The sequence below is a fragment of the Vulpes lagopus genome, chromosome 13 (assembly GCF_018345385.1).
Source record: "Vulpes lagopus strain Blue_001 chromosome 13, ASM1834538v1, whole genome shotgun sequence".
NCBI classification, from domain to species: Eukaryota; Metazoa; Chordata; class Mammalia; order Carnivora; family Canidae; genus Vulpes; species Vulpes lagopus.
Window position 1 is genome coordinate 29,540,126 of NC_054836.1, and position 20,389 is coordinate 29,560,514.

A 20,389-nucleotide genomic window follows, 5' to 3' on the forward strand; every position below is an offset into this window, starting at 1 on the left:
ATAATTATATAATATACAATATACATTACTATTTATATATTATCATATATTACATATACATAATAATATATTACTAGCAATAATAATGACTAGGTATTGAGTAAACTTTATGATAGACTATACCAGTCACTTCATATACAGTTGAAGTCACAACAAACCAAAGACATAAATAATATAAGTGGAAATTAGAGCTCAGAGAAGTAAAGTAATATCTCAAAGTCACTCAGTTAATTAGTAACAGAATGAAGATTAAACCCAAGTCTCTTGGTCTCAATTTTGAACTCTCAATAATAATTACAAATTACCTTGCCAGCTACTATCCTTGCCAAGCAGTAAGAATGATTACAAAAGAAAAAAAGTATGCTAGAAATCTCTTTCAAATGCTTTCCTTAAATTTCATTCAAAATATTTTTTTGACATAACTGAAGCTACGTTCTCAAAGTATTCATAAAGATTTTATATGGGAGAATCAGTTATAGAGAGCTAATATTTCTATCATTTATTTTATTTTATTTTTTATAACAATCTTTTATAATTTATTTTTTTAAGGTTTATTTATTCATGAGAGACACAGAGACACAGGCAGAGAGAGAAGCAGGCTCCATGCAGGGAGCCCGATTTGGGACTCCATCTCGGGACTTCAGGATCATGCTCTGAGCCAAAGGCAGGCACTCAACCACTGACTGAGCCATCTTGGGGTCCCTCATTTATTATTTATATGTTACTTCCTCCCCAAATGAGTTGAAGCATTTCCAAAATTGACAATGCTAAAACATTTATAACAGTTCCTATCCTCTTGAATAAAGTAGCAGAATAAAGACTAGCTGACAATGGCATTTCCTATCTTAAAAACTAACAAATTAATGAAGATATCAGGGTCATGTGTTTTCCGGAAGCAAACTGGTCTAAATGTACCAGGGAAAAATTCAAAGCTCAAGAATACCTCAAAATATGGTACCACATATTCCAATAAGGTGGGTGAGACTCTGTAACATAACTGACTAATTGCCAATTTCCAAACTGAATGTAGTTCTAACTTTGCACTTTCCATCCTAACCCACTCTCAACTCTCCCCCCAAACCTACACAAATACAAGTACATTCTCAGACTCTTAGAAAAACAAAACACATATAGTTTATATTTCATAGGTAAAATCTCAGATATGGAGAAAAAACATGTATTAGATAATGTAGTAAAAGAATCAAGGGAAAATTAACTACACTATATAAGAAAAACAAAGTTATGAATGTTTTTGAGTTAGAATGGCTTGAGTCATGGGGACACCTGGGGTTCTCATTTGTTTTAGCATCTGCCTTTGGCTCAAGTCATGATAACAGGGTCCTTCATCTTGAGCTCCTTGCTCAGCAGGGAGTCTGCTTTGCTCTCTCCCTCTGCCAAACCCTCTGCTTATTCTCTCTCTCCCTTTCTCTGTCTTAAATAAATAAAATATTTTTAAAAAATGAGTCAAAAATAAATAAAATGAAAAGAGTCATAATGGCATGTATCTACAATACTCTAAGAAAGTAAACTAAAGATGTAAAAATCACAAAATCACGAACAGTTCAATTCTGAGATTAAATGAAACTCAAGACACAGAAAAATAACTGCACTAATGTTTGGTTGTTTCTGTAGAAGAATTTAATTATGAAATCAGATACTAAATATGAAATGACAAAACTGCATGAACAGGAAGATTGCAGACTTAAAGAAACAAAATCATGAATTGAGCAACAATGTTATAAAATCAATGGGTTTGAAACAAAAAGGAGAACAAAATGGCTGAAATAAGTAATGGGGTAGATAAGGGGTTTAAAAAATTACTATGAAAACCAAATACAGGAAAAATATTACAACTTAAAAGAATGTGGTAGAACAAAGATGAACATAGGTGAGCAAAAATGGTCAAACATCACCATAATTAAAAAAAAAATCACCATAATTTGTGTCTATTTCAACATAGAGAGTAGAAAAAATATTGAATGACCTAATAGAAGAAAATGAAGGAATAAATAAATTAGTGTATTTTTAAAAATATTTATTTGGGAGAGAGAGACTGCAAGAGAGCAAAAGCAGAGGGATCAGCAGAGGGAGAGGGAGAAGCAGGCTCCCCACTGAGCAGGAAGCCCAATGTAGGGCTTAATCTCAGGATCCTGAGATCATGACCTGAACTGAAGGCAAATGCTTAACTGTCTGAAACACTCTGTGCCCCTAAATTAGTGTATTAAAAAGTCATATGTATTACTAAAAATCTGTATTGAATTATTTTGGGAAAAAATGCATACTGGGACCTTCCCTGGTTAAAACACTATGTTTTTGAGATAATCATTTTTCAGGGTAATATGTGCAGAAGTAAGAGGGAGAGACTTTGGGGGCGGGTTAGAAAATGAGACTAGCCTCAAATCTTTCATATCAGTTTTCAATATAATAAAAAATGACTATGAATATCAAATATTAAGAAAAAATTAAGGCAACTAAAAAGAATAAAGGAGACAATAACAGATACTAACTTCCTCCAGAAACTCCTCACGGACACAAACATAATCAATGTTTAATCTGGGTATCCCTTTTTTTGTGCTGTCAAATTGACATAAAATTAGCCATGACAATCCTTGTGCTGAAATTAGGTAAGATAAAGGATAAAATCTTTAAGTCATCTTTTTAAATTACTTTAATTTGTCCAATAGTAAGGAGAAAACAAAGATCCTAAAGGTGAAGTGAAATATTAGGACTGGTGTGAGCATACTGTCATTCTTCTAGTCATTGTAAATAGTCCAGTTTTCTTCATCAGTATAATCTTCAGTAGAGGTTACAATTTGTAAATTACTATTTTTTTAGGTAACCTATGATTCCCTGTAAGTCATGATTTTTTTAGCTACCTAAAATATAGCACAGTGATAGTTAAGCTACATGGCAATGTGTTGAAGGAAATTTGAAGTCACTGAAATTTTCATTTATTCTGTCATTAATAATTTCCTACTACATTGGAACATATGTGGCAAATATGGTAAATATTCTTTTACTGACTAGTTAGGGAGCAATGTAGTATATTTAAGTGGGCTTGCAAATGTAATTGTTTTACTACTATTTTTATATCTTTTCATTTTAGATTGGCTTCAGAGGCTCTATAATTAACTCCGTTTTTTTTCAGGGTTTTTGTATGAATCTAAGTCTTTATCTTAGAACTTACATGAAAAATTATACTGAAAATATCTGTTTAACTGTCAGTTTCCATTCAATTCATTATAAATTCCTCCAGGATCAGCAAGTGTGACTTTTCTATTTACACCATTAAGTTTTTCTCACAGTTCCCCATTTAAAAGACATGTGTGTACTGAACTATACTGATTTCCTACTAGGAGTGTTGATATCATTGCCTACTCTCATCTTAATTAGCTCCCTTCTCAAACACAAGATTACATATTGTATAAATATGTGCTTCAGATTTAATTTGTGTTTTTACTTATAGGAAATGGAAGTGGAGAATCAATGTTGTTATTAGGAAAAGTTGACAAAAACATTTTGATTTAGTCTGGCTAGTGAGAAAAAAATTCCCTCCTTAAATGCCTGATTCTTCACTTGCTTCCTGTGTCTAGCCATAGCTAAATGACATATAAATGAGATGGACGGTCATGGTAATATTAAGGACATGTGGTTTTGTATTTATTTCTTCAGGGGAAATTACTGACATTCAGAATTGCTTGCAATGTAAACAACATTAGAAAAGCAATTAGTATTAAATTAATTATTTAAAAAAAATCAAGCAGGAGATCCTCAATATTACTGATGGAGGCTGCTAATTCTGATACTCCCTCTGGGAACTTTCACCGAATAAGATGTGTTCAATATGTCTTCAATCATTCCATGCCACAACAACAGTGAAAAATATTACACATCTAAGACATCTCCATAAACAAATCAATGAACAGGAGGCTTCAAACAAATTTGTATAGACCTTGTAGCAGTAATACATTTCACTGGATGTGCTTTTAATGTTTCATTAGCTGTCCATTTAGAATAAGACATTCTCTTTCCCTTTCCCTCCCAGGGGTTCACCTGTGTGATCTCTGGTGATATAATGTCACTATCAAGCTTACAGGGATTCACAGTTCTTTTTTTTTTTTAGAAAGGATTCACAGTTCTTTATCTGCAATGCCAAAAAGGAACAATTTCTGAGAATGCAAGAAGCCATTCAAGTAAAATTGGTTTTCCTGTGGAAGTTTTTAATCAAAATTATTAGTCTTCCAATATTCTTTTTTTTTTATTATTTATTTATGATAGTCATACAGAGAGAGAGAGGCAGAGACATAGGCAGAGGGAGAAGCAGGCTCCTTGCACCGAGAGCCTGATGTGGGATTCGATCCCGGGTCTCCAGGATCGTGCCCTGGGCCAAAGGCAGGCGCCAAACCACTGCGCCACCCAGGGATCCCAGTCTCCCAATATTCTTAACATGGTGTAAGGATTACCAGAAAAAGCACTGACTTTTCCTTTTATAAAGTAATCACCATGTTTTAATAGTAAATTATCGTAATCTATAAATATGTTACAAGGAAAAGCATATATACTCCAGGTATTTTTCAAGGGACATTCTCAGGTGTTTTATTTTTTTAACCTGAAAAGTAATGCTTATGAAAGAAGCAAAATAGAATAGCAATTACCAGACCAGATGCTCTCACATGCAAGTTAATAAAGATGTAAAAATTAGAGATGGCACAATTACTACACTTCATCAGTAATAAGAGCAGGGATGAGCATCTTAAGTAGATTAGAAGGGACAGAGCTCTTGTATTTCAAGTGCAACTGTGGAATGAATACACATTATTGTCATTATACTGACAAAATTTTCTCCAGTATATTTGTTCTTTGAAGACATTTGTCTCTGTGATTCAGATAACATTTTATTAACTCTGCAGCTACTCATAAAACAACGTTAAGTTTCTTTAGATTATTTAAAAATGAAGTTACCAAAAGCATCAGAAAATCATGTGGTATTCAAAACAACAATGGTATATTTGTGGTCCTAGTATGCCTATCTGCAAAATACTTTTCTTTACCTTATAATCTCTCTTTAGAAAATCGATTTCGGTTATCTCTCTAGGCGGCTATATTGAGATATAGTTTCAGCTTTGTTCTCACTCGACCACTCTTAGTTCCCAAACTAATACTATGTTAGCAAATCTGTTCTAGGTTAATCTTTACCAATTTTGTTAGTCTTAATAAATGGGACTACTATTATCTTATTTATCTAAATTAGCATGTTGGGTGAAATTCTAGATTTTTCTCTAATTCAATTTATCCTCTACAATCCAGCTAACCATTTTAACTCCTAAGTATTTGCTGAGATGCGAAATAATAAAGTGGACCTCACGCAGGGGCTCCAGATTGCCTGGTTTAAAAATTTATCTTCAATTTTTAGTATCTCTACAATCTTTAAGAAGTTACTAAAACTTTTTAAAGATTTACTCTTTTTTCAAATGCACATAAAAATAGGTCTAAATTTCTAGGGCTATCATAAGGATCATGCAATATAATTTATGTAATAAACTTCCACAGTACATGTCAAATAGTAAGTGCTTAAAACTGTTACCTGTAATTATCATCAGCAGCAACAGCAGCAATAACAGCAGCACCATCCTCATCAGCACCAGTATTACTATCGTCAGCACCATCATCATTATCATAATCATCATTTTGAATCTATTCTTGCCTCTCTATTCACGCTTCCTCTGCCTTAATCAGATTTCCAGCTCATGACCTGTGGCTGATATGATACATCCCTAACTGGTCTTCTTACTTTCAATTTATCCCTCTTTGAAAAGTAGTCTTTTTAAATGAAAACTGAGGATGTCTCTCTTCTGCTTGAAGTATGTATAGAGCAAACTCCATCTCTGTAGTTGAATGCAGAAGTTTTGGTCATTTGTTTCACCTGACCCATGACAGAATTCATCTATTTAGAAAACTAAATTTTGGGTGTTTCAGAAGTGCAAGCATTGCTTAAAACAAAATTCCCTAGGATCACAGCCCCATCTTTATCTGGATAATGCCTACCGTTTTTTCCCCTGGGAAATTTTCTGATTCTCCCAGTCTAGATGTGTGCTTCTGTACATCCAAAGGACATCCTTCACGTTGCGGTCATTCACGTCATTGTCTCACAGTTGTTTGTTCACCTTTCTAAGATATAACTGCAAAGACTATATATTATACTTACCTCTGGATCTCCAGTCCCTGCATAGTGTCTCATACATAGTGAGCCATATATGGATGGAAAACCTATCTATTACCTTTTTTATTCAGCACTCCTTTTATAAAGACTTCTTACTGTCCTTAATCTTATTGTCTCCAACAAATTCCATCCAATTGTTACAAAAACCTATAGGGGTATCTTTCTCTGACTTACACATCCAATCGCAATTCCTCTGACTGCATGTTAGCTAATATGCATTAGCTTCCAATTTGTTTATTCTCTTTTTTCCCCTTTATCTCATGCACCTCTACATTACCTTACATTTTCCAAAGGGAGAGGGGAAACTCATTTACTTTCAGATCAGACTCAGACTCACCATCTCATCAGTGTTTTTCCCCCACTTCCCTCACATTTGCTTCAATATACATTTCTATTTGAATTTCCATTGCCCACTCATACACAATACCTTCCAGCTAAGCCTCCTTCCCCCTCTCTTTTCCAAATCTCCCTCTCCCTCCCCCCCTCCCCATCTCTCTCTCATCTATGTAATTATTTACTGTTTCTTTAGATTGCAATGCTTTTATCCCCCCTACTGGACTGGTAAAAATATTACCAATAAGACCCACAGCTCATAAATTTATATGCCCCCTTGTAACAACAACAATGACAACAACTATTCTATTCCCATGATGATTACATAATGTATCTTTTTTGGGGTTCCTCACAGGACTTCTGATATTCTCTTAAGACACTGAATATGTTCTATGTTTTACATTAACTTTTTAGCTTAAATGAGCTATCTACTTAATCTAGCTCTACTTCAAAAAGAAGGCTGAAAATGTTATTTAGCTTTAGGCTAAATAAATTAAACGCTGTATGGTTTTTAATTATGTATTTTATTGAAAGCCAGGGATAAACAATTTTGCTTATTACTCGAAAGTTGATGTAAATATTTCAGGTATTATTAGGGTTCTATTCATAGTAGTGGGACATTTCCTTGCCTTTTTTTTTCTTGCCTTTTTCTTTGGGCATTGTGGGTATCATTGACTTTTTTTCTAATAATGCTATAATATTATTTTTCTGTTGTTAGTGGTAGTTTTTCATCAAGAGTATCAGGATAAAATTATTTTGTAGTCAGGTTATAATTTACTACTCATAGATCATGACTGAACTTCCCATTTGCCTTCCAACTAGATTACTGATTTTATTTAAGTAGTTGGTTGATCTCTAAGACAAGGATTCATGCTTCACCAGAATGAATGCAACCTGATGCTATGTATCCAAGCTATAAGATAATAGTATCACACTTGTTAGCATGTATTAGAATGCTCTAGGACTGGGAATTAGAAAGCCTGAGACCATTTGTAAATAGGGGCTCATCAAGATGGAAGCTTTCTTGATTCTAGAATGCTATTAAAAGGAGTCTTATATACTATTTGAATCAATTTGAACATTTTGGCCTACAAGGTAAAAAATCATACTACTTCTTGATGACACTTAATCTAGGATTTCAAATTTTTTGATACTTATGAAATATACTTTTTGTTTTAAAAAATTACCTTTCTTCTTTTAACTACTAATGCCACGAATATCTCTTGAATAATGATACAAATTTAAATAATTTGATTTGAGTGATTTAAGAATTTATTTTTTTGAGAAGGGTAAAATTTTACCCTAAAATGAGGGCTGGGAATCAATAATCTCTAGGCATAAAAAGTAAATTTTCACAGATGTAATCTTACTAAGAATGATTATTCTGTTGTTTTTTTTTTTTGTCTTGATGAATACCTATTTCTTTCCAAAAAGTATTTTGAAGTTACTTGATCACATTGAAGTCACATCTGCTAACTTAACTTGCACTCTAGGTATGTTTTTGAGGAAACTCATCTTAATATTTTCTTTGGGGTAAATACAATTTTTCACATACACTATGGATAGCATGCATTCATCCTTTTATGTACCACATGCCTTCCATATGCCAGGCATACATTACATGCTGTGTCACTAAATGGCTGAGTCTATGAAGTGAGACACTGGCTAAAGGATATACTCTTTGAAATGTTCAGAGCAAAATGTGACACTTTGGCATGTGGACTACTTTAAGCTGAAAGGCCTTGCAGGCTAAACAGAAAATTTTGCTTTTCTTGTAACTACAGAGAAGAATCTAAATTAGGACTCTTTCTCAGAATTGGAGTTATTACAAGAGATACACTGTATCTGAATGACCTACCTGCAAGACAGGGCAAGCATCTAGTTACCACCAATCATCTTTCTTATTACCCTATGAATTACTCTCCTCCCCTTTGAAGCCCTAGGCCCCTATTGCATTCTTTAGCTCAGGATGGCATATGTACCCCATTTTACCCTCCTGTCTTTGAATCTCTCAGGTATGTGTACATACAAAATTAAATTTGATTTTCTCTTGCTAATCTATCTTGTGTCAATTCAAATCTTAGACCAAAGAAAAGAATCTTTGAAGAGAAGAGAAAAAAAAAAAAAAGTTCTCCCTTACATCTTCTATTGTACATTTTATCTAAAGGAACTCTATTATGTGGATCTTTCCTAAAATGTATTCCCTTAGGAATTCTTAGGAAATTTTCTTAGGAAACTTGGGACCACTTCTAATATCAGCCAAAACTCTATATGGTACAATTATTTATTTATATGGTAAAATTTCAGGGATATTGATACAGGTCACCTAAAATCCAAAACTAAAAACTAAACAAGCAAAACTACCCAATCCTATTGGATAATGCTTGAATTTCCAATAATAAAGAATCTTTCATTTTACTTTATTAAGGTTTAGGTCTTGTTTTAAAAATGTATTTTATAAGAGATCCTCTGAAATGTGAAGTCATGCTGGGTTCTGTTACATTTCATTTATGTGTATATTATTAGCTAATATTTATGTAAGATTTTCTCACCATAGAAGACAAACATGTTTCAGAAATTTCCTCAAGGAAAACTTTGAGAGAGCCTATGTTTGGTAAATACATGGTCTCTGGCCTACTGGGAGATTATCATCATGGTGGGCAAGGAGAAATTGAGGACATTTCTCACACCTCACAATTTGGTCTTGTGAGAATTAAAAAAAGTAAATCCCATTTAGAGGAGTTGGGAAGCCAGAATGGGGATCTTCCATTCCTAGTAGACCCAAAACAAAGAAAGGAATCTTGCAGGAGACACTACTTTACTATCTCAGCAGGAGGAAGAATGTTTTTCCCCCATCCTCCCTCTACCCAATAACAGCCCAGCCAATTAAAGACGCTCCCAACTCATGGAATGAAAACCCACCATACTTAGAACTCCTCCTCCCAACATCTTCCCTCTCCTGTATAAAAAAGCGTATCTCCTCTGTTTTGCAGACTTGCCTATGATTTTGTTGAAGCTTGCTTGTTTCAGATTGCAATTTTTTGATATTCCTGAATAAACCCTTTCTTGCTGGTAAAATAGCTGACAATTTTATTTTTAATGCTAATAATCTAGATCTGTATTTGGCTTACTAACCTGTTTCTACAGACATCTCAGAAATTTTCATACAGATGCATTCCCTAAATTAAACCAATTAATTTCCCTGATAAGGCCATTGGAAAAGAGATTCTCTTTTAAGCCTAAGGATCATGTTCAAATGTTTACTGACATTCAAACACATTCACCAAATGAAATGCAAATAAAATTAACAAAAATACCAAATGTTTGCAAAGCTATGTTAAATAGTGACAGTCATCCACATATTTGAATATTCTATTTAAGCCAGAGTGAAGTCTGTTTCATACTCAAGAAAATTACTGTGGTGATAAATGTGAAACAATTCAAGTCCACTTTTGATTAGATTTCCCCTCTTTATATCAGTGTAATATTTTTGTCTCGTGTTTTTGTGTTTACTATGTAACTTCTTTATATTCTATTTTTCTTCTAATTTGTCCTACGTTCAACTTCTTCAGTAGGCTTTATGTCACTTTTTTACTTTGTTTATGTATCCTCTTTTTGTAGTTATTTTTAAGCATAAAGATAGCAATTGGTTTGGAGAGTACGGGATGTTGTAAAATTTGCTATATTGGGGCAATGTTAAAATTTTGTATTTGGTAATTCAGTTTTATTAATGGGAAATATTTTAAAACATAACTTTTGAGTTATTTTAGCTCCACCTATAAAATTCAAAATAAAGTTGGATATAACTTCATTCTTTTCAATTTTACTATGTTTTGAAAATATACCAGAATAACATGAGAATATATTAATCATTAATACTGTTAAACTTGCTTATTAGAATATCTCTACTACTCACTCTACTTGATGTAGAGGAATTTAGTTCAGTTTTTAAATATTTACAAATTAAATATTCTGAAATTCTGCTAGAGATGGCATCACTAATGAAAAGGCAGTGATTTCACAACCTCTGCTTCACAGATATAGACAATACGAGGCAGACAGAAGAAAATAAAAATTACAACCAATTAACCAACAAACAAACAAACCAGCTAACAGCACTGCCCTTTGCTTACTGGTGGCTGACGAGCTTTTTCTCCTACTCTGTCTTTTACATGAGCCACCTATCTTTGTAGTAGCCTTGGTGTCTCCTTGGTAACATTCATTTTTTGTGTAATACAATATACACAATCCAGATCTTTCCCATAGCCTGTTTGGTTTGTCAGTTATCATGACAAAAGAATTTTCCAGCAGTCCACACAGTGTTGTTTTTTGCCTAACATGATCCAGGATATAGGAGGATCTTTGACAAAGACTAGAGCAATTTACAGTTTTCAGTCCAGAGTCACTTAACTTGAATCAGATAAAGCATTTTCCTGCTTATAAAATGTTCAATTCATTTATCTTTAAAAGAGAACCAGAGATGACATTGTCCTCCTCTCCATCTCTTTAGCATTCATGTGATTTCTTACATATAACTAAAGTTAGACATTTTCTAACAATGTTAGAGTATTTACCAGATTTTACATTAGACTCCAGGATAATAACCACTTCTTAAGACATTATGAAAATGCTAGAACTGTTTGTAACTTGATTCATACTCTGTGAATGTTTGAAGTGTAGTGCCTCCTACAAAATCTGAAGTCATGGCAGCACTTAAGCCATGAATGTCAGTAAAATACAGTAAAGTTGCTGTCAGGGAGAATAATAATGAAATGGCTAACAATGAACAGAAAAGAGCATAGAAATCAATCATAACAATAGGGTTTAATAAGTTTTATAATAAAATTGTTAAATACTATAGAAATCTAAAAAATGGAGAGAGGACTATTTTTGAAATAGGATGGTTTCAGAAAACAATTGACAATTGAGCTGGGAACCACCTACTAGGAATATTTTCATTACACCAAGACCAAAATATTTCCATGCCCAAGCTTGATTCTGTTTTCCAACCTACAAAAATAGTATTCTGTAGTTTGTATATCCTTGAAAATACATTGAATAGCTTCTTACCTTGTTGGGAAGTTGAGTTTGTCCTCAGAAGACAAAGGCCAGAACATTGCCTTCCCTCCACTCTCCTTCTGTACCTTACTCACAGAGTAACCAATGTGGGTAAGGGCACTGAGTGTTTTCTGCATGTTGGGGCTACAAACACACTAGAGGTAGATTTGTATTACCTGACTATTGTCAAGAGACCTATGACTTATTGCTAAGAAGTGATTGATTTTGATATAAAGAACCATACATAGAGGAGGGCCCCTAGATATACAGCTACTAGATCTCTCCCTGCCATTATTATCTTTTGTTTCAGCCTCAACTCGGGAATGCTTTATCTATTGTTAATCTCTTCTTTTGACAATGCTATATTTCTTAAACACTCTTGCAATAATGTTCATGTTTATCAGGTGTCTTATGTTTCTCTTCCAGACAGTGCATATATATAAACAATAGCCTACAGAAATCGACAGGCTACATAAATTAACCAAGTGGTAGGCCCTTGGGAAACCAAGTAAGAAGACTTAACAATAGAGTGACATAAAAATAAAGAGGCATTTTCTTTCTAATGGAACAGGAAATCCTAGAAGCATAAAATCAAATAGACATGGGTATGAATTCTCTCAACTGAATGACCTCAGATATGTTATTTAATCTCTGAATCTAAATTTGCTTATCTCAAAATGGAGATAACTACCTTTTAAAATTATTGTAAGCATTAAAGAGAATATCTGCAAATCACTAAATATAGTATCTAGCATTTAATATGTTTTCTATGATATATTAAGTAGTAATGAATGTCCTGCAAATGCTATGATTGTGTGTAACAAGGCTCAAGCATTCACTGAAGTTATATATTTTATGATATATAAGAGCTGGGAACCAGCCTACATGAGCCCCCTTCTAGTGAGATATAAATAGCATAATGGAAATGATAATCAGTTTGAAATTAGAAGACATGGGTTCTGGTTTTGACAATATTCACCTTTTCCATGAAAATACTTAAACTCTTAGAGCCTAAGTGTTCCTTATATGAAGCCATTACTAATAAACCTTAGTAACACTGTAAATGTCAAAGAGATGTTTGTAAAACAAGTGTACACTGTGAAGCGCAAGAAAGATATAAGATATGCAACATCTAGATTTATATGAATCATAAGGCATACCGTTGGCTAAGCAGATGTATAGAATCTATTAAATTCTTATAATAGCTCCTTATTGTGATCTACTGCTGCATGTAATCATGGGAAATAAAAGAATGTGTACTCCTGCTAAATACCACATGAAAACAAAATTCAAGAGATCAAATTCAAAAATGAAACACAAACACATAAATATATGATTTTAAGATATATTCTTTTCCAAAATACCCTTTTCATAATGTGGCATTGTTGTGGCCTTTTAGGCTGAAATGGCCTTTTCTCAACCTTGGGAATGACTGTGAGTAATATGCAAATAAATCCCCTAATAAAACTTTCTCCAGTATATGCAGCAGGGTCTTCAGGGTCTTTTCACACTGAGAAGAATTATATTAAATCAGCTATAATGGGAGATACTGACAGAACTATGTTGTGAATTAATGACTGGAACCTAAATCTCCTTTTTAAAGACTGAGTGGTAAGAATCCACTTGTGCTGGTCTAGAGGCAAAAGAAAATTGCTAAAGTAAAACTGAAGGCTTAATTTTAAGTCATTCCAAAGGAGAGTTTGTTTTAATATTCATAACGTGGCTTGATATTTATATTTAAGTATTTGTTTTAAAATCATTATTTTAATAAAATCACATTTCTTTTTTTCTACAGTATCTTTTAAATCTGATTTTCTAGGATTGTAACTTGTCCACTAAATATTTAACTTTTTGGAACTTCAATCTTTTTGGAAGTGTATCAAAGTAGTTCATTATAATTCATGTAATTTCTCTCCTTCCTTTTTTTTTTAAAGATTTTACTTATTTATTCATGAGAGACACAGAGCGAGAGCAAGAGCGAGAGAGCGAGAGAGGGAGAGCGAGAGCGAGAGCGAGAGAGAGAGAGAGAGAGAGAGAGAGAGAGGCAGAGTCACAGGCAGAGGGAGAAGTAGGCTCCAAGCAGGGATCCCGACATGGACTGGATCCCAGGTCCCCAGGACCACAACCTGGGTTGAAGGTGGCGCCAAACCACTGAGCACCCAGGTGCCCAATTTCTCTCCTTCCTAACTGTATCTCCAGGAACTTATTAGTGTTTTCCTCTCTCTTCACCTTAGTAACACTCAGGTTCTCTGCCTCCCATTTTTGATCCCCTCCATATTCTTATCTACTTTCCCTTGTTCTAAGCCATCGCTTGTAGTTTAGACATCTAACACAAGAGTTTAAGATGAATTTCTTGATTATTTTCTTCTGTTTTATTGCACTACTCCTCCCTTGCTTGCCCTGAGTCCCAACACTGCCACCCTATAATTTGCCTCTTTTAGTAGTGCTTCCTTTCCCTGGCAGACCTTCTTAAAGGAGAAAATGGTTGGCGTGTGTGTTAATAGTATGGCCTGGACAAACATAAAAGGTATGCTGGGTCATTATTAGCAAAACCGGCCTGCAGCTCCCCTCCCCCAGCCCAGCCCAGCCCAGCAAACCCGAGTCTCCGTGTGAGGCAGAAGAAATCCCAATGGTTCTATTCAAAATGTATGCACCAGCTGGCCTGGGGGCAGGGTCTGGACAATCTGGTTGGAGGATAGGCCCTGTGGGGTCATGACTCCAGGTGCAGTGCCCAATGTATACCACTTGTACCATCTGAAAGGTGGGAGCCATGGAGATGTCCACTTGGGCAGAGGCTTGGCCAGGTGGTGGTGGGGCCAGCAACTTATGTGGCCATATCTCTATGTAGCTGGGGAGTTGGAGGGGATTTCCAAGGCAAAAGGAAAGGAAGAAAAGGACAGCTAAACTTAGTAAAGCTGAAGAATTTAACTCAGTTTTCAAAGTCACCAGTGTAGTAGAGGATATTCTCAGGTAAACTCTGTTTTTGTTTGCTTGTTTTACAAAACTTATTTTGTTACTAGTAGTCAATTAATAATGTCTGTAAAACTATTGCTTATATATATGCCCACTAGGACACGCCCCCACTAGAACTTTTACGATAATTGCTCTGTACAAGTGATTTGTCTTAGCTCCTCAAATAAAACAAAATTTAGTTCTCTAATGGAAACAAAATTTTATTATTTAAAATGATTTAGGAATCAGTTTGAAATTCTACTCAAGTACATAAGATAAAAATATATAAATACATGTGTATATATTTGTAGTAAACAATGAAAGTCACCCATAACATCATATATTCCCCAGAAATAACCACGTAAAACACTTTAAAGTATATCTCAAAACTAATATTAACCTAAGGCGCCTGGGTGGCTCTATCAGTGAGGTGTCTGCCTTTGGCTTGGGTCATGGCCCAAGGTTCCTGGAATTGAGTCCTGTATAGTGCTCTCTGCCCCTTGCTCTGTAGAGTCAGCTTCTCTCTCTGCCTCTGCCTCTCCCCTCCACTTATGGTTTCTTTCTTTCTTTCTTTCTTTCTTTCTTTCTTTCTTTCTTTCTTTCTTTCTTTCTCTCTCACAAATGAATAAAATATTTAAAAAAAATATTAACCTAAAATCTTAAACATTTATGTATACATTTAAAGAACATTAACTTGTTATGTAAATAGATGAACACCATCCAAATGAGAACAGAGGATATTTATTCAGAACTTGCTCTAGTTAGGGAGCTAGCCACTATCACTTATATTTGGCAGATACTTAAAGGCAGTCAGGGAAGTGGAGAACTTTCTAATGAAAAAGGAGAAAAGTTCAGGTATGCTCTGATTGGAGGTTGTCTCAATAGGAGAGCAGGGGCTAGACTAAATAGGATTGGGGCATTTTATGTATGTGATGTTTGGAGAGAAAATTTGGCTTTCCCAGGTTGATCCTGCACTGGAGGCAGGCAAGGGAAGGGGACAGGATAGGGAAGCTGGCATTCTTTGACTAAGTTAATCATTTTACAATGACTGCTCTACAGGTATTGTTTGACTCCTTGGATTAGTTGCTGCAGAAGTTATTGTTTGACTTCCCAAGCCAGTTACTACAGAGATGTGGGTTAGAGTTCTGTACTATTATATATATATATGTATAATATATATATATAATATATATATATAATTATCAAATTATTTTATATATGATATGAAGAAATGAATAAAATAGGGAAAGGTGATACAAGTTTCACATAACATTTGTGAAAAATGAGGAAAAGAAATCCATTCTGACCAATTTAAGATTTTCTACTGCAGTGATTTATAAAATCATTAGTATGTTATTAGTGTTTCAAAGGTAAAGTTTGTACTACTATTAAAAGTCCTTTAAAAGTGTAATATTTGAAAAGACCAGTCCTCATAAGAATATGAATAAAGTATGTATGAGTGGCTCACCACCTGGGGCCAAGATGAAGTGTTTTCCCTCAGGGGTATAGAATTACATATCCGTCCAATTGCATTATGGGTGGTTTTGCCCTTCTTTGGAAGCATCTGGTAGAGGTTGCTTCCCAGACAGGATATTGAACAAGAGTTCTGTTCTGGTATGACAATAACCACAGGCAGGTCTTGCAAATATTCATTTAGTGATAGTGTCTGTGCTTAACTCAATACAGCCTTGTTGTCGCTTGTCAGGTAAATCAAAGGCACATAGTGTGTATTGAATGCCTGATAGTATCTAAGTGTATCCGTCGTGCTTGAATAATCCCAAAGGTTTAATTTAAAGAGAGGATTGGAAAACCTCATTGTAGAAAGGTTTGGGGTCTAGGACATACGTTTTAGAAATAAGAAATCATAAAATGGTATATACAATATCCCTCTCCTTTTTGCAATTTTAATATTTTTATTTGGCTATGAATTAAACTATTTTAAATAGTATAAATATATATTTAATTTGATATCTGATCACTTGAGTTTGGTTCTCAAATATTTAGAATAATTATTCTTAAAAAATAATTATTCTTCAGAAATTCTTGTTAATATTTATTTTCTTTTCTCATGTTTAAAGTGAGATTGCTTTTACGCTCACAAATACTCTTATTTTTTTTCCGTGTATAATCAAATCAATTTTTGTTATTGTTGTTATATCTTGTTTTCCTCTCCTATAACTAAAAATAATACTCCAGAACAATGTAACATTTTCTTTTTTTTTTCTCCAATGGAACATTTTCATCAATGTCAGTATCATATTTTCAATGTCATTTTTCCATTCCTTCCTCCCCACCTTTCAAAAAAAAAAAAAAGATCAGGCCTGGAAATCATTTAAAAAAATGCTCTAATATGAAAAGAAAAGATTCCTTAATTGGAATACACATATAATAAATAAGACTGTAATAAAAGGTTTAAACAAGGAAAGGAATACTTGAAGACAAAGGAACAGGTTAACATATTAATATTCCAATTATGTAATCAATATACTTGTTATGATTAACATACTTGACCATAGTCTTATGGTGAAGGGAATTCCATGTTTGTTTGAAGCATTGTTTAGAGAAATAAAAATAACATTTTTTAAAGGTTTTATTTATTTACTCATGAGAGACACAGAGAGAGAGAGGCAGAGACACAGGCAGAGGGAGAAGCAGGCTCCACGCAGTTAGCCCGATGTGGGACTGGATCCCGGGTCTCCAGGATCACGCCCTGGGCTGAAGGCGGCGCTAAGCCACTGAGCCACTGGGGCTGCCCAAAAAGAACATGTTAAAATGATGACATCCTTTAACTTCAATGATATGACATCTGGCTTAGGTGTATGAGTTACGAATATATACATATATTTCTCAGGAGTGAGCAATGCTTCCTACTCCTTATTTTTAAAAATTTATTTATTTCAGAGAGAGAAAGAGAGTGCGTGTGTACGTGTGTGCTGGAGGAAGGAGGAGAGGGAAACAATCTAAAGACTCCCCAATGAGGGTGAAGCCAGATGTGGGGTGAATCTCGCAAGCCCGGAATCATGACCAAGCTGAAACCAAGAGTTGGATGCTCAACCAACTGCACCACCCAGGAGCCCCTGCTTCCCATTCCTTAGTATCACGTCTGTTGTATTACTTAATATATTTAACTTCCTTGAACATAGAACCTTGGTTCATGCAAAATAATTTTAAAAGATCAAAATCATTTATTAAGCTTCAAAAACTCTTAAACTTCCTGGTGTCATTAGTTATGTCACTCTGTTTAAAATCTTTTTGCTTGAATCTTTTCTGGAGAAATGAAACCACTTTTAAAAGAAGAGGCAACTTCAGAAAGACATATTAGAAGGAGAAGTTTCATTCCACTGCCCCCTGAGTATTCTGGCTTAAACAATGGTTCCACTGACAAGTGTCACCACGTTTATCTATGGAACAGTCTATATCACTGGTGAATAGAACAGTGTCTTTGGGAGAGCAGAAAATTGCTTGATTATTTGTAAAATGGATTTAGAGGCCTGCAACTTACTGGATAACGGGGCATGATCTAGGCATTTCCTGGCTCTAGGATTAGGTTAGGTTGTATTAACATAAGATTGGGAATTATTAAAAAAAAAAAAAAAAAAAAAAAAAGATTGGGAATTATTTAATGATATATATATATTCCCCAACTGGTCTATAACTTTCTAGGTCTTGAATCCTAGGTTTAATATTATTTTCTCTTAGTGCTTGGAGGCCTTCTTCCACAGCCTTCAGGTGTACAGTATTATTATTTTTATTTTTTTATTTTTTTATTATTATTTTTTAAATCACTTTTGCCCATTTGTCAAATGATGTATCTCTAGAAAATTTTAGAATGTGCTCTTCATTCTTAATGTCCAGAAATTTCAGAATGATGTATACTGAAGCAATTTTTAATACATTTTGCTTGGAAAATTAGTACATAGTTTTATCTGACTTGTTCCTCAGCCCTGAATATTTCTTTTTTATTTTGTGACTTTTTCCTTTCTATGTTCCCTGTTTTCTGTTATTTAAATTAATACCTTAGTGTTATGTTTTTTGGACTGTAACAAAACTTGAAGAGGAAATAATTCCTCAGAGATTTACAGAATGTTTTGGAGGGAGGAGGTCTTGAAACAGGTGGCAAAGGGTGTGATGTAGCAGAGGGAGTAGACATGTAAAATCATGTAGACATGTAATGGTAGAAATGTATTGGTGGTAGACATGTAAAATCAAATGCAGACCAGCATGCAAATCAAAAAAGACTGAAGACAGTAGACAGATTCATTTGCTGAAATAGTTTTACAGCATATTAGTAGGAATGATGGTTCAAAGAACTATTTTGATCATATTGAGGAGGTCCTTGAGTTCAAACTCCAGAAAATACTTTTGCCATGTGGAAGGGGAAGGTCAGTGAATATTTTTACTGGAGAGTGACATGATTGAAAGTCTTTTTAAAAGACCAATCTGTTTTGAGAAGGAGAGATAGCAGAGAGATGAGGTAAGAGGCAATGAAATAATGCAGAAAGATTTAGCTTGAAAAATTGCTTTCCTTGCTTCCCTGTTTTCTGAGAAGTACAGTCTTCTCATCACTTCTGAGTCCCCATATCCTGCCCTTTGCTTAGGCTGTAGACTGGCTCTCTAAGCACTTGTTTTCTTTACTCATCAAGAATTATTTTAAACCCTCTTCAACTCTACCTCAACTCTCAAATTATCTTTTTGCTACCATACCAGTCCCCCAAACCTAGTTAGAATTACTCTCTCTCCTCTGATCACATTCTTTTTTAGTATATTTATTACTGGTACCTTTATTTTACATAATCTTTACTTGTTTCTAAACTTCTTCCCCTAGATAATTCTAGAGACAGGTCACTCTGTTTTATTCACTCATATGCTCAAATAAACTGTGAAATTCACATTAAGTAGTAATGGCAAGGTACATGCTGCATGTATGATGGCCTTACTTACTCATGTATGGTTTATACAAAGAGTAAAAGATACAGTATGTAATTATTTTTTTTTAAAGATTTATTTATTTATTTATTTGAGAGAGAGAGAGAGAGAGAGAGAGAGGCAGAGACACAGGAGGAGGGAGAAGCAGGCTACATGCCGGGAGCCTGACATGGGACTCGATCTCGGGACTCCAGGATCACGCCTGGGCCAAAGGCAGGCACTAAACTGCTGAGTCACCCAGGGATCTCCCCACAGTATATAATTAGATTCCTCTGCATGAACTGGACAAGAGAAATTGTAATCATGGCATTCCAAATATTCTGTACATTCTGAGACAATGAGCTGTTGAATTAGCTTAATTAGCTTTCATTAAGCTTAGTCTTACAAATAAAATTTCAATTATCAATTTAAGATACATATTTTATGCAAAAAAGCAGAGATATAAATTAACCTGAAAGCATTTAAAACAACTTGGTTTTCTGGGTGATACATGACAGCACATACAACTAAGTTAGTTAAGCATAGAAGACCAGAACAAACTTTACCCAAATATCATTGTTTCAATACTTATCTTTTCACAAATAATGTGCACCCTGAGCTGGTAAAATATCAGTCTATCAATTAATTTTAGTGAAGCTAGTCAACAGAAAATGAAGTCTTTTTTAATAAAAATCAAATGTCTGGGATCCCTGGGTGGCGCAGCGGTTTGGCGCCTGCCTTTGGCCCAGGGCACGATCCTGGAGATCCAGGATCGAATCCCACGTTGGGCTCCCTGCATGGAGCCTGCTTCTCCCTCTGCCTGTGTCTCTGCCTCTCTCTCTCTCTCTCTTTCTCTCTGTGTGTGTGTGTGACTATCATAAATTTAAAAAAAAATAAAAAAAATAAAGATAAAATGTCCAT